The following is a 14,058-nucleotide window of genomic DNA, read 5'->3' as shown; positions in this document are numbered from 1 at the left end:
CAATCAGAGTCTCAAGCCCCTCTCCGGAGGCACTGGCAAGGAACCTAAGGCTCTGATTAATGTAGACACCTAAGGCCCCACCCACAGGAGGGGCCTTAATCAACCTGGGCCAATCAGAGTCTTAGGCCTCCTCCCTGGTGCATCCAATTTTGAAGAGACGGGCCTGCTGGCCGGAGGGAGTAGGCATCCCTCCAGCCAGCCATCTAAGCAGGGTAAGGGGGAGAGGGCGGGGGTTGTTGGAGGCATGGGGAGGGGTTGCGTGGTGGCAGGAGAGAGTGGGCATTCCTCCCACTGCTGAGGGGGGTTTGTTTGCAGCGGGGGAGAGCAAGCATTTCTCTCACTGCCAAGGGGATGTTGCTTAGCAATGGGAGAAAGTGGGCATCTCTCCTGCTGTTGGGTGGAGGGCTGCTTGACTTCGGAGGCTTGATTTGTTGTTGGGTGTTTTGTTTTTTTGCGCTTATTCTCAGCATGTGCCCATTGCTATCACAAGTGATGGGCACATGCAAATTTAGCGAATCTTCACTACTCTCCACCAACCTCATTTGCATGAGAGTTTTTGGGAGAATGACTCACTTTTTAAAAATCGCTACTATAATCGCTACGACAGTTTTTAACACGACTTTTTGAGAATCTAGGCCTGAGTGGGTTAGCAACTGACAGGCAGTACCATTAAATTTGGCTTCTGACTGCCACAGCACTGCCTGAGTAGTGCTAGTGTAGTGTAGTCTGTGGACAGAGTCGAGGAGGAGCCAGTAGTTATGACGGCACTGGTCATATTCACACTGGTGCTTGCATAGCTAAGTGGACAGTGAGAACTGCACAAAAGAAAGCCCTATCTTTGCCCACTCAGCTATGCATGGGCTCACAATGAATATTAAATCAGTACCCACATAACTTCTGGGTAGGTGGCTGACCAGGATATTCAATGCTGCTGCCCAAATGGCCAGGCATTGAAATCTGTGCTTAAATCTGCCCAGGGCCATCAGCAGCTTAAAAACTGTATAATGGCTCGACTAATTTTAACATGTACACACTACGTAATGCTTTTTTCAGACTGTTTTAGCATGATTGCTTACCATTTGTCTTTATTACAGCATGTTACGCTTTATTGCATAAGTTAGTTCTTTGATATATCAGGTCTTATATCAGGTAGCAATGGAGGTCTTCTTGTAGCAAGGGAATGTGATACATTAGATTTCAGCTTGAAGAATTATGACTACTTGAAGTACCGTATTTTCACGCATATAACGCGCGCGTTATACGCGTTTTTACCTACCGCGCATACCCCTCGCGCGTTATACGCGTGAGCGCGGTATACAAAAATTTTTTTACATAGTTCCCACCTCGCCCGACGCCCGATTCACCCCCCCCAGCAGGACCGCTCGCACCCCCACCCCGAACGACCGCTCGCACGCGCTCCCACCCCCACCCGCACCCACGATCGGAGCAAGAGGGAGCCCAAGCCCTCTTGCCCGGCTGACTCCCCAACTCCCCGACAATATCGGGCCAGGAGGGAGCCCAAACCCTCCTGGCCACGGCGACCCCCTACCCCCACCCCGCACTACATTACGGGCAGGAGAGATCCCAGGCCCTCCTGCCCTCGACGCAAACCCCCCTCCCTCCAACGACCGCCCCCCCCCCAAGAACCTCTGACCGCCCCCTCAGCCGACCCGCGACCCCCCTGGCCGACCCCCACGACACCCCCACCCCCCTTCCCCGTACCTTTGGTAGTTGGCCGGACAGACGGGAGCCAAACCCGCCTGTCCGGCAGGCAGCCAACGACGGAATGAGGCCGGATTGGCCCATCCGCCCCAAAGCTCCGCCTACTGGTGGGGCCTAAGGCGCGTGGGCCAATCAGAATAGGCCCTGGAGCCTTAGGTCCCACCTGGGGGTGCGGCCTGAGGCACATGGGCGGGGGGGGGGGCAGTGCACGGAAAGTCAGGGAGGGTGAACGGAGAGTCGGGACAGCGCACGGAGAGTCGGGGAGGGTGAAAGGAGAGTCGGGGTGGCCAGGGGAGAGTCGGGGCGGGCGAAAGGACAGTAGGGCAGCATGCGCGGTATACCCGTGAGCGCGGTATACAAAAGTTTTTGTACATAAAATCGTGGTTTCTGCGCGCTATACCCGGGTGCGCGTTTTACACGGGTGCGCGTTATCTGCGTGAAAATATGGTATACCCTAAAGGAGCGTAGTCTCAATTCCAAGAAGTTTTTCAAGTGATTCAATTGCTAGTTCTTTGACAAGTTCTAACATCCCAACCACAAAGACACCACATGAAGGCACAATTCCTTTAAAATAATACCATGCAATCTGCTTAAGGACTCACATAGAAACATAGAAGGGAAAGGTACCATAAAGTGAGGGATGAAATGCACTGGAAGAGATAGAAAGAGAAACTTCAGAATGGCTGTATGCACTGTGTAATACTTCACCTTCATGAACATAAAAAACAAATTCCTAAATTATGCTAGTTGTCGAACCACATCTTGTCTGCGCTGACACAGGCTTACAAATAAAAATCAACCTTCCATTTGTCTTAGTGTGATCAGGCCAGTATTCCAGATGATTTGAGAGTATGCCGACATGCAATCCTGGCACCTAGACTTTAGGAGGTTAATAAGTTATGCAGCTGCCAGTATCCTTCAGGAAAGGGAGAGTGGAACAGGAAGGAAACTGAAAGCTCTCTCAGTCTTGCAGGTGATTGATGGAAATGTTCCATTCGCTTAAATGTGAGGATTCAAAACACAGGAGACAATATTATATAGAATGGCTCTCCAGCCATTCAAATAAGAAGAGGTTTCATCTGCATAGAGACTAGACCTGTTATGCCCCTCCTTTCCCCCCAAGAACAAGGCCTGGATAGTCCTGCAAAGCACAGAATTTGTATGACATGATAAGAGACCCAAATGACCTACAACTTGTCTGCAGAATATGGCAACCTATGAAAGCTTATGAATGCACATCTATCATATCAGACTTTAAGGTCAAAAGAAGACATGCTTCTTCCTAATTAGTTTTCAGAAAATATACAAACACTTGTACATTTTCTTTCAAGTTTCAGAGGGGTGTTTCTGGATCCCTGTACATCAGTGGTCTCAAACTCGCGGCCTGGGGGGCCACATGCGGCCCGCCAGGTACTGTTTTGAGGCCCTCGGTATGTTTATCATAATCACAAAAGTAAAATAAAACAGTTTCTTGATCATATGTATCTTTAGCTTTAAATTTCAATATTATTATTAAGACTTAGCCAAAAGGAAAGATTTATAAACTATAAAGACTCTTACCTCATGCAAAATTGTCATTTCTTTAATAAGACATTAACTATTTTTTTCTGAGTCCCTCCGAGTACCTACAAATCCAAAATGTGGCCCTGCAAAGGGTTTGAGCTTGAGACCACTGCTGTACATGCTGCGGTGATGATTTTTACCTGCTTCATGGTATAAACTACAAATACAACTAAATTATCTTCTGACGAAAAATTAACCAGCATATCAGAAATTTTGCCATTAATCACGAAATTCTCATTATTTTTTAAAAACTTTATTGTATTCAACATAGGGCTTCTTTTACGAAGCCGCAGTAGCGGCTTTAATACGCGTGACTTTTAATCACGCGCTAGCCGGAAAACTACCGCCTTCTCAAGAGGAGGCGGTAGCGGCTAGTGCGGCCAGTGGTTTAGTGCACGCTACTGCGCCTTCGTAAAAGGAGCCCATAGACAATCAAGTGCAGCTTGGTATGGCAATGAAGAGCAATACATCAGAAATAAACTAACAAAGAAAGGAAAGAAAACAAAACATCAGGATACTCCAAATAAAAGTCCAAAAGAAAAGAGAGTTTGAGAAAGGACCCCCCCCCTCAGAACAAAGTGCATATAAAACAATGAAAATAAGAAATATATTCCCACAACCAAGAACCCTGCACCTTTTATCACTCCTCAATCACACCTGATCATACAACTGGATATCAGACACTCATTTCTTAAGAGTCCAAACAGAATCTAAGATCACAGATGGTTTAGAAATATTTTACAACAGATGTCTTGAAAATATTTACAAGGAAATCTAACTGACAAAATTTCCTCCCCATTCAAATCCAAAAACCTCCAACTATGTTCATATAAACTGTGCATCCACCCACAGTCGACCTCAGAACATTCTTACGCCAAACACATATACACTGGTGCTGTGTTAGATTCCCATTTCTCAGCTTGTGCAGGTGAACATGTACATAGGTGTGTTTTTTCGAAGATTTCTGCGAGATTTGTGCTAGTTTTAATGACATTCAAATGTCTATGTACAAATAGGAACCTTCTCCACCTCCAAACCTAGGCACCATGCTATAAAAACTACTCTTATTGGGAGATTAGGTTTATACCATCGATAATCTTCTTTCAGTCTCTATAGAATTCCATACACTAGGTCAGGGGTGCCCAATACGTCGATCACAATGAGCACCCCAAGAAAGGTCTTCGGTAATGCGCATACTCACAGAAAACTGCCCACAGGATCAGTCAACTGGCTGGCAAGCGTTCAAGCCTATAAGGAGAATTATCAAGGCAGAAAGAAGCATTGAAATTATTGCATAGAATAAATATTATTTTTTTCCCTTTTGTTCATACACGTCCAGGGTGGGGTGGGAATATTTTATGATTTCTTTTGCTTATGAATAACTGTTGGATATAAGAGAGGGGATTATTTGATTAGAGTTTGAATTTGATGATATATTAAGTGATGTTAAAGTATAAATGATTTTATTATGTTACACTTATTGTGAGCTTTAAAAATGAATAAAGATTAATAATAAAAAAAGGCAGAAAGAAGAAGGCTATTCCAAAAAACTGAATGTACACAAAGAGGGTGGATCATATGGAATCCTACAGGGACTAATAGAGAGAAGATTATCGAAGGTATAAGCCTAATCTTCCATTCTGTTACGTCCCTTCGGGATTCCATATGCTTGGTGATGTACCAAAGCAATGGTAACATCTAGGGAGGGACAGAAGAGCCTGCCCTCAACACCAAGGTCACAAAAAGCGGCATCAGAACGAGCCGCCACATCCATTCGGTAAAACTGGAGACCGTTATCTGGCGAAAGACGTAAGAAGACTTGAGGCGGTCCAGAGGAGGGCGACGAAAATGATAGGAGGCTTGCGCCAGAAGACGTATGAGGAGAGACTGGAAGCCCTGAATATGTATACCCTAGAGGAAAGGAGAGACAGGGGAGATATGATTCAGATGTTCAAATACTTGAAGGGTATTAACGTAGAACAAAATCTTTTCCAGAGAAAGGAAAATGGTAAAACCAGAGGACATAATTTGAGGTTGAGGGGTGGTAGATTCAGGGGCAATGTTAGGAAATTCTACTTTACGGAGAGGGTAGTGGATGCCTGGAATGCGTTCCCGAGAGAGGTGGTGGAGAGTAAAACTGTGACTGAGTTCAAAGAAGCGTGGGATGAGCACAGAGGATTTGGAATCAGAAAATAATATTAAATATTGAACTAAGGCCAGTACTGGGCAGACTTGCATGGTCTGTGTCTGTATATGGCCGTTTGGTGGAGGATGGGCTGGGGAGGGCTTCAATGGCTGGGAGGGTGTAGTAAGTCTTAACAGAGATTTCGGCAGTTGAAACCCAAGCACAGTACCGGGTAAAGCTTTGGATTCTTGCCCAGAAATAGCTAAGAAGAAAAAGAATTTAAAAAAAAATTTTTTTTTAATTGAATCAGTTTGGGCAGACTGGATGGACCATTCGGGTCTTTATCTGCCGTCATCTACTATGTTACTATGTAGAAGACCAAGTAGCCACCCTGCAAAGTTCATCAGGATGAATTGTACAAGACTCTGCCCACAACACAGCCACACTTCCAGTTGAGTGTGCATTAAATGAAATTGGCGGCTGCTTGCCACGGGCGATATAAGTCACAGAAATAGCCAGTCAAATCCATCAAGCTGTCAGCCGACCACAGTGAGGTGCAGCAGTCAGGACAAATAGGTGATCAGACAGCCGGAAATCATTAGTCCTCTCCAAACAGTGGAGCAAGACTCTCCTGACAGTCAACTTGAGCAAGATCCGATCTTTTCGCTCTGAGCCTGCGGAAGGAAAAGCAGACAAATGAACTTCCTGGTTGTCATGGAAGGAAAGTACAGTATGAAGAAAACTCCTGCATCCAGAATACGTATAAAGGATGCCCATGCATGAAAGAACCTGAAGCACTGAAAAATGCTGTGCCGAGACAATGGCAACTAGAAAGACAGTCTTGACTGACAGATCCAGAAGAGAAGCATCTTCAAATGGGGCCTCTCCAAGGCCCTGCAGGACGATTTAAGATTCCACGAAGGGAAAAGATGATGCAAGGGAGGTTGCTAACAAAGTGCCCCTTCTAGAAACCTGGACACAGCGGGATGAGCAGTAAGCGAACTAGTGCCTCTGTGCACTCTAAAACATGAAAGGTCTACAACCTGAACTTTGAAGGAGGCCACTCCTAAACCTGTTTCTAGGTCTGCCTGAAGAAAAACCAGGACCACCGAAAAGGGAGCTCTCTCAGGCTCTACGTGATTCTTAGCATACCACTGTTGGAAAGACTTCCAGGCTTTGGCATAAGATGCCATAGTAGAGGGTTTCATCGAGAGCAAAAAAGTCTAGATAACTATATTCCAGAAACCACGCTTCATCAAAGCTCAAGAGCCATGCCGTAAGACCAAAGCGCCATGGGTTCTCCATGGGCACCAGCCCCTGACTGAGAACGAGGAAGAGAGAGCCAAAGTTTCTGCCCCATGGAAGATGGACGAAATCTGCATACCATGGGCAACGAGGCTAGTCTGAAGCTACTAGAATCACCAGGCCAGGATGCTTTGCTATCCAGTAGAAGATCCAATCAACCAGAGGTCACAGATGGAACATTACACAGGAGCTTGTAAGCCGGCTATGGCTGAACCAATGCATCCGGCCCTAGCTTCCTCGCTGTTCATCAAATTAAAAAGCGCCTGGTGTTCGAGTTTTCTGTCGAAGCCAACAAGTCCATCTAGGGATGACTCCAACATTGTACGATCTGACTGCACGCCTTCTGTGAGAGGGACCATGCTTCTGGGTCCAGGATCTGTTGACCGAGGAAATCTGCCTGAACAATGTTGACTCTAGCCACATGGGCTGCTGAGGAAAACAGAAGATGAGCTTCGGGGATGGCTTCTGGATCGTTGCTAGTCTTTGTAATTTTTGACTGAACAAAAAATCGATCCGCTTGTACCCGTTTTACTCCACTCAGGATTTTGTAGACTTCAATCATATCTCCCCTCAGCCGTCTCTTTTCCAAGCTGAAGAGTCCTAACCATTTTAGTCTTTCCTCATATGAGATGAGTTCCATCCCCTTTACCATCTTGGTCGCTCTTCTTTGAACCTTTTCTAGCACCACTATATCTTTCTTGAGTTAAGGAGACCAGAATTGAACACAATACTCCAAATGAGGTTGCACTATGGAGCGATACAGGGGCATTATGACATTAATAGTCTTGTTAACCATCCCTTTTTTAATAATTCCCAGCATCCTGTTTGCTTTTTTGGCCGCCGCCACACATTGCGCCACGCTAAAAAAGTCCTCAGACTCGGAATGCAGGTGTTTTGCGCCAGATACCAGGATGGCTTCTGGGTGAGATTTTCTGCCAAAGGCACAGACCCAGGCCAGCTCCTCAGCCCAAGAGTACTCGGAGGAGGTAAAGTCCAAAGCTCCCGCCCCCCTCACCCAGCGTGCTATGGCACGCAGTATATGGTTGCTGATCAGGCACCAATCAGGACTGTTCACATTCAACAGATTAGGGGCTAGGGAGTCCATCCCAAATGATTTTTAATCAAACTGAGGGTTTTTGAGACAGAAATATAACTTAGAAAAAAAAGATGGATTTAAAATCCAAGATGGCCGCCGACAGCGAATTCATGCCAAAATCCTGGAAAAAAAAAAGAGATTTGGGGTCTGAGGAGGTGGGGGACATGAACCCTACCCTCAGAAACTGTGAAAAATTACTAACAACGATCCAGAAGCCATCCCCGAAGTTCACATAGGAAATAATGGAGGGTAGTCACACTTCTGCAGTGCAATGCCTGTCAGCAATTTTAAACAGCAGTTAAATGGAGGAAAATGATTTTTCTGCCTCAGAAACTTCTCCAAATGACCAGAGTGGAAAATCTTCAGCCTACCAGCCGGCCAGACACCAACTACCAACAACCCTGCTAATATAACTGATTTCACCACATTTTCTGGCAGCGAATGCCAGAGTTGAATTACATGTTGTGTGAAGAAATATTCTCTCTGGTTTATTTTAAATCTACTACTTAGTAGCTTCCTCACAAGCTCCCTAGTCCTAAGTATTGTTGGAAAGAGTAAACAAGCGATTCACATCTACCCTTTCCACTTCACTCATTATTTTATAGACCTCCATCATATTATCACTGAGCAGTCTCTTCTCCAAGCTGAAGAGCCCTAGCTGCTCTAGCCATTCCTCAAAGGGAAATCATCACATACCTTTTATCATTTTTGTTCCCCTTCTCTGTAGTTTTTCTAATTCTGCTATATCTTTTTTGAGATATGGCAACCAGAATTGCAAACAGAATTGCCTTAAATGTGACTACTACTACTATTATTATTAATTCTATAGTGCTACCAGACATACGCAGCACTGTACATAGTCATAAAGAAGACAGTCCCTACTCGAAAGAGCTTACAATCTAAACAGACAAGACAGGCAAACACGATGTCATGGATACAGTTAAGAGGAACGGTTAATCTGCTGGCTGGGTTGGTTGGCAATGGGGAGTAGGGTTATGGATTGAAGGCTATATCAAGAAGTTGGGTTTTCAGTCTGCTTTAAACAAGGGAAGGGAAGGGGCTTGGCGGACAAACTTGGGCAATTTATTCCAGCATGGGGGCAGCTACATGAAGGTAACAAAGTCTGGAATTGGCAGTGGAGGAGAAGGGTACAGCTAAGAGCAGCTTATCTGAGGAACAGAGATCTCTGGGAGGTGTATAAGGAGAGAGAAGAGAGGAGAGATATTGAGGGGCAGCAGAAAGAACATACTTGTAGGTCAGCAATAGGAGCTTGAACTGTATGCGGATAAGGAGCCAGTGAAGTGATTTAAGGAGAGGGATGACATGAGTGTAGCGAGGTTGGTAGAAGATGAGTCATGCAGCAGAGTTTTGCACAGATTGCAGTGGGGAGAGGGGGCACTGCGGGAGACCAGTTAGAAATAGATTGCAGTAATCTAAGCGTGAAATTATGAGTGTGTGAACAAGGGTCCGAGTAGTGTGCTCAGAAAGGAAGGGGCAAATTTTGGTGATATTGTAGCGATAGAAGCAATAGGTATAAATTGTGCTAAAAATAGCCATTCTGGGAGTGGGGTGAGGGGATCACAAATTTTCAGTATGGAATTCAAGCAAGCATCTTTTCACTCGGGGAGAAGTTCTCATAATAATTTTTTTGTGGTCTGAATGTAGCCATCAATATTTGGTGGGTACAAATTTTATCTAAAATGCACGGATACTACCAGTGGACACCTGGTAGTTAAGTAAAAAAAAATCCAAAAACAAACCCTTGGTGACCATGATAATCTATTTGCATTACAGATCATTATACTCTTGTTCTAATTCAGTGTGTTGCAAACTTTTTAAGCTGTGGCACACTAATCTCGGGACTGCGACTGGAGGGCAACCGGAAATGCGCAGACGTCGATGTGATGACACCACGCACATGTGTGACATCATCATGTCGACTACTGGCAAAAGTGCAACAGGGAATAGGAAAAGGGGCAGGAGCAGTCTCAGAAAATAGAGAAGTGCCTAGAGTAAACTCAGGGATGGCAGATATGGGCAATCACAAACTGACATCAAACAAAAGGTGGTAACATATCACAAATAAATAACAAAATAAAAACCAAGAACAAGATTTATTAATCCCTGGGACCATTGGATGATCAAGGAGTAAAAGGGGCGCTCAGGGAGGATAAGGCCATAGCGGAGAGACTGAATGAATTCTTTGCTTTGGTCTTTACAGAAGATGTAAGAAATCTTTCTAAACTGGAAATGGTTTTCAAGGGTGACGAGGCAGAGGAATTGAAAAATCTCAGTGAACCTGGAAGACATACTAAGCCAAATTGACAAGTTAAAGAGTGATAAATCACCTGGACCGGATGGTATACATCCCAGGGTACTGAAATTGATGATCTGTTGCTAAAATTGGCTGTAGTACCTGAAGACTGGAGAGTGGCCAATCTTATGCTGATTTTTAAAAAAGGTTCCAGGGAAGATCCGGGGAATTACAGACTGGTAAGCCTGAACTCTGTGCTGGACAAAATAGTGGAAACAATTAAAAAAAAAAAAATATTGTAGAACATGTAGGCCTTGCTTCACCAATTTGCTTGACTTATTTTAAGGTGTGAATTAACATGTGGATAAAATCGAGCCGATTGATATAATGTATCTAGATTTCCATAAAGCTTTTGACAAAATTCCTCATGAGAGGCTTTTGAGAAAATTAAAGAGTCATGGGATAAGAGGCAATGTTGAATTGTGGATAAAGAATTGGTTATTGGACAGAAAAAAAAAGGGTAGGTTTAAATGGCCATTTTTTCTCTTGGTGTGCAACAGGGATTTGTACCGGGACCGGTGCTATTTAACTTATTTATAAATGATCTGGAAATTGGAACTACGAGTGTGGGGATTAAATCTGCAGATGACACTAAACTGTTCAAAGTTGTTAAAACGCATTCGGACTATGAAAAACTGCAGGAAGATCTTAGGAAATTGGAAGATTGGGCATCCAAATGGCAGATGAGATTTAATGTGGACAAATGCAAAGTGATGCACATTGGGAAGAATAATCCAAATCATAGTTACCGGATGCTAGGGTCCACCTTGGGGGTCAGCGCTCAAGAAAAAGATCTGAGTGTCATCATAGACAATACGCTGAAACCTTCCGCCCAATATGCAGCGGCAGCCAAGAAATCAAAGAAGATGGTAGGAATTATTAGAAACGGGATGGTAAACAAGACTAAGAATGTTATAATGCCTCTCTATTGCTCCATGGTGCGACTTCACTTTGAGTATTGAGTTCAATTTTGGTCTCCTTATCTCAAAAAAGATAGATTCAAAGAAGAGCGGCCAAGATGTTAAAGGAGATGGAACTCCTCTTGTATGAGGAAAGACTAAAGAGGTTAGGGCTCTTCAGCTTGGAAAAAAGACGGCTGAGAGGAAATACAGTTGAAGTCTACAAAATCCTGAGTGGTGTAGAACAGGTACAAGTGGATCAATATTTTTACTGCATCAAGATTTACAAAGACTAAGGGACACTCGATGAAGTTACAGAGTAATACTTTTAAATCCAATAGGAGGAAATATTTTTTCATGAAGTTGGGATACTAGGCTGGATGATTGGTCTGATCAAGTAAGGCTATTTTTATGTCCTTATGAATACGCACAGGTTGGTGAAGAGAATGACTAGTGAGGCTTCTGATTTGGATACATGAGGTTCAGATAGCTTTATTGGCTTATGAGATCTTCTCCATGTCCATATTATCTGCTTATAACATTTAGATATGGTCTGTTAAGTTATATTCACAATCCACTGTGCTTTGGGGTTATTTTCTCTTTATTGTATTAGGGGAAGTGTAATGTGTGCTAGAAAGTTCTGTATTCAAACATTGGCTCCCATGTATCTGAAGATGCCAAACTCTGTCACATAAACAAAGCTTTACTACTTTGAAAGCAAAATCAGAGAATAGGATAGAATGTGTATCTTGTGAGAAAATAGAGATTACCAGTAAAGTGGTTCTATTTCCTTTCCCTACTTCCAATGTCTCTAACAAACCAGATAGGGAGAACCTTACTGCGGGCAGTTTGAGCCTAGCATTCTGCATAGCAGTTTTGCTTTTCTTCCTAAGAGGAATGAAAAAAATCTTTGCTGACTGGGAATAACCTATGCTCTGGCACCTTTAAGATTTCATACAAATAAGACTTATTGGAGAGAAGAAAGGAACATTTGGAACGTTCAAGACCTACAGATTCAAATACTTCAGATCATTCTTCAAATTTTCCATTCTTTGCAACATTATGCCTCTGTCTCGAATCAATTTAGCCTATAAAGATAATACCTGTGCCAAAGATTGTTCCAACTTCTTAACCCTGCCCTCCTGGGGATGCAGCTGACATTCTTGCACTTGTATCTGTGCATGGATATCATTACTAATTAAAGCTACTGAAGGAATGGATCGCTCTAGAGATGCTACAGCATTATAAGTACTGTACTTTCTGGAGTAATATGCTGGGACATAACCATAGGGAGAATAAACTGAAAATTCCAGAAGTCGTACCTGCTATAACAGGGCCTCCCTTCTACCTCTTTAAACATATGTGGCACAATCAATTCCCACACCATCGACTCACTGCTCACAGTATCCATTGAGGATAACAACCTCGACTGCATAACTGTATTCCTAATTGGTGTCATCTCTAGCACAGGCCCAGCTGACATGTCCTCCATCACCCCATTCCCAGTCAAGGCCACTGGCAAGATCTTCCCTGGAGTAAAATATGTAAAGGGACGCACGAGAATAGAATGATCAGGGCTCTACATAATCTCATCCTTCAGATGGGCTGTCGTTAGCCAACACTAAAACTAACCAATGCCTCAGGTGATAAGCAGAGAAATTTTTTTGATATAGTCATCTCTTATCTTCTTAAGATTGAGGATTGCTAGGCAAGCTCTCTGGTCTTTACCTTTTTATTATGCCACAGAAAATGCACAAAAGATAACCAGAATATGCAAGTTTAACTCATCCAGATGAGTCTCACATCAGGCCTTCATCATATAGCAGTAACAGCACCATCTTGATCCCCTTCAGGGCAGTTTTCAAACTTCAGTCCTTTTACCAGTTTTCAAAGTGAAAGTATGACATATACTGTGCATAGTGTTGAAAAAGTCATCCATATGCATTATTTCCCTCCAAATAATCACATGCTGAAGAATATCTCCCCCCCCCCCCCCCGCGCCACATGTGGCTAAAAATTTGTATGTTGTGAAATCTTGCATTTACGGTACTTTAAACCAGATAAATATCCCAGTAAATGGTGTTTGAAAATCGCATTCTTGAAGCCCCATTTTATGTAAGACATCTAGTCCAGAAATAGAATGGTCAAATAGAGACATTCATCATTTCAAACCTATTATACAAATTTCCTAATGAATATGAAACCTACTGTAAAATACATATAGGGCCAAGGGAAATACACGTTCCCTAAATGGTCAGCAGGAAAAACATTTTACAAAAATATAAGTTTATAAAAAGAACAGTGTCACTCAGTGCCATGTACATGCCGATTTCCACCACTTACATGTACAAGAGCTATATTTCAAAAATTACACAAATAACAGCAACCAGCTAAGCAGACAAGCTGCTAGAGGCAAATTTGAACATTTAGTGTGTGAAAAGTTCTAAACTTTGGCTTTATTTCTATTTAAAGCTCTGGCTGAAGTTAGCATTTTGCTGTCACTTATGTATGCCTTGGGCAAAGTGCAAAAAGCTGATGGAAGACTTTTGAAATATATATGTGTAATCCCTTGCAAGATGAGGAATACATGTATAATTTGGGGACATCCAAAACATACCTAGAATACTCCCCCTTTTGAATCTATGTGTCCTGTGGCAATTATACATGTAAATAGTGAAAAAAAATCTGTATTTACATGTGCATTCCATTTAGATGTTGCTATTTACATGTGTAATTACTGTGCAAGGCTTCTAAAATGACTTCCTTGGTCTCAAAACAGCTGAAGAAAACATTTTCTGCATTTTTGCAAACCTAGTAGATGAGACACAAATCTTTCTATAGCATGCTTACAAAATAAGCACCACCTGCTTATTTACTGTATATATGCAGTCAAGCAGCCGGTTTTAATTCAATGTACACTATGCTATTGTCACATGGTGCATTGTATCTGAATGCAATCATTTCCTTTGGTTTTCTGGCACTGGTGTATATATATTACATATGCCTGCGAACGTGTCTTGGAAGTAATGAAATG

The 14,058-nt window shown here is 43.1% G+C and overlaps 2 protein-coding genes across 8 annotated transcripts in view; one reads left to right on the top strand and one right to left on the bottom strand.

Annotated features, from left to right (window-relative positions):
• The window catches only part of CMSS1 (cms1 ribosomal small subunit homolog), a 556,569-nt gene that overhangs the window by 300,062 nt on the left and 242,449 nt on the right, over window positions 1–14,058 (bottom strand). The window lies entirely within an intron of this gene.
• Window positions 1–14,058, top strand: part of FILIP1L (filamin A interacting protein 1 like) — a 410,054-nt gene that overhangs the window by 234,206 nt on the left and 161,790 nt on the right. The gene's annotated exons all lie outside the window — the stretch shown is intronic.

Source organism: Geotrypetes seraphini, chromosome 4, assembly GCF_902459505.1.
Source record: "Geotrypetes seraphini chromosome 4, aGeoSer1.1, whole genome shotgun sequence".
Lineage (NCBI taxonomy): Eukaryota > Metazoa > Chordata > Amphibia > Gymnophiona > Dermophiidae > Geotrypetes > Geotrypetes seraphini.
This window is presented reverse-complemented; position numbering and strand designations above follow the sequence as displayed.